Below are 1,582 nucleotides of genomic sequence, written 5' to 3'. Positions count from 1 at the left end.
GCCTCCACAGCTCTGGGAGAATAACTTAGTTCCGTTGTTTTAAGCCACCCAGTTTGTGGTAATTTGTTACAGCAGCCCTAGGAACTAGTGAAGACAGAATGGGTAAACAGATACAGAGAGACCGAAGGGCTGGTTGAAAGCAGGTGGTGGCTAGGGAGCCCAGTGTTGCCAGCTTGGGCTGCCATCCCTCCTTTTGTACCAGTCCAGGCCCCTCAGGCTTCATTCACTTCCAGCCCCGACACAGAGGCCTCCCCTTTCCACAGCTCCGCATCTCCTCAGCACTTGCTTTCCTGCTGGGGCTACTTTAGAGCACATTTGTTAATACTTGGGACTCTCAGCTAAGTGGTCTGGAGCTGTCGGGTATGTTTTCTCTCCTGAAATGACCATTGGTGATTTCTCCCTCTCTTATCTCCTGCTGGCTACGGAAGTGCTTTGTACTCAGGAGGTGCTTAATAAGTGTTACTTATTCTTTCTTCAGAGTCCTCGAACTATTGCCCTGCTCCTTTCCCTGCTCCAGTTGAACTGATACCAAAACCTTGTCAGAGGCAAGATAAGGTCTCCCACTGCCCCAGTGTGATGTGTCCCCTCCCACACGTCACGCTCAGCCCTGAGCTCCTCAGAGGAACTTGGTAATGTAACCCCACCCCCAGTCACTCACTCGTGTATAAACTTGGACAAGTCACTGCACCCTCTGCTCCGGAGTTTCCTCTTAGGTAAAATAAAAGGGTTGGAGGGGGTTCGTTCATTCATTCCTCCATTCATTCAAAGGCTGTTTATTGACGCCATTTGCCATAAGACCTATGAATTCAAGGGTGAACAAGACACAGTTCATGCCTTCAAGCAGCTCAGGTCTTATACGAGGAGACAGGAGAGGTTAAAACGCAGCTAGAGTGGCACAGAGCAGGAGGGCTCCGAGGAGGGAGTGGCCAGGGCACCTGGGGGAGGGATTGAGAAAGGCTTCATAGGAGAGGCAACTCTAAAAGCTGCTGTTCTTGGGGATCCTTCCAGGTACAACCTAGGCTTGCCTTCTAGGGAACCAGATTTTGGGTCAAAATAAGGAAGAATCTTCTAACAGAACTGCACACAAAAGAACAGGCTTCCATGGAAGGCTTCCTGTTGGGAGAAGCCTCTGTCAGGGCTGTCACAGGTGCAAGGATCCAAAGGGCCTCCACCAAGGGTCTATATATATCGACAGGAGGGCCAGTGTGGAATGTGGAGATTTAATTCTCACTTAGCTACACTAGGAGCAGCAGCTCTGGCGTGAACTTCTCACACTGCCCCCCCCACACACACACACACTCCCTGAGCCATCCGAGGGGACGAGCAAAAGGCAGGCAAAGGAGAAGGTTCGGGTGTCATTATTACTTTTATTCTTATCTCCTGTCCGTAATGGACCAGGAAGGTGAGGCCAGGGAAAGGAGCAGCGCAGATCCCAGGAAACTTGGAGGAGATGAGGCCTGAAGGGCTTGTTTCTGGGGGTGTGTCTCTGCCCTCGGACACTCGAGAGAAAGCTCTGGGCCTGGGTGGCACAAGGGTGTTTCCAACAGACAGGTAAACAGTGTCTGAGATACGACAGTGGCTG

This window comes from Mesoplodon bidens (genome assembly GCF_964165515.1).
Source record: "Mesoplodon bidens genome assembly, chromosome: 11".
Taxonomy (NCBI): domain Eukaryota; kingdom Metazoa; phylum Chordata; class Mammalia; order Artiodactyla; family Ziphiidae; genus Mesoplodon; species Mesoplodon bidens.
This window is presented reverse-complemented; position numbering follows the sequence as displayed.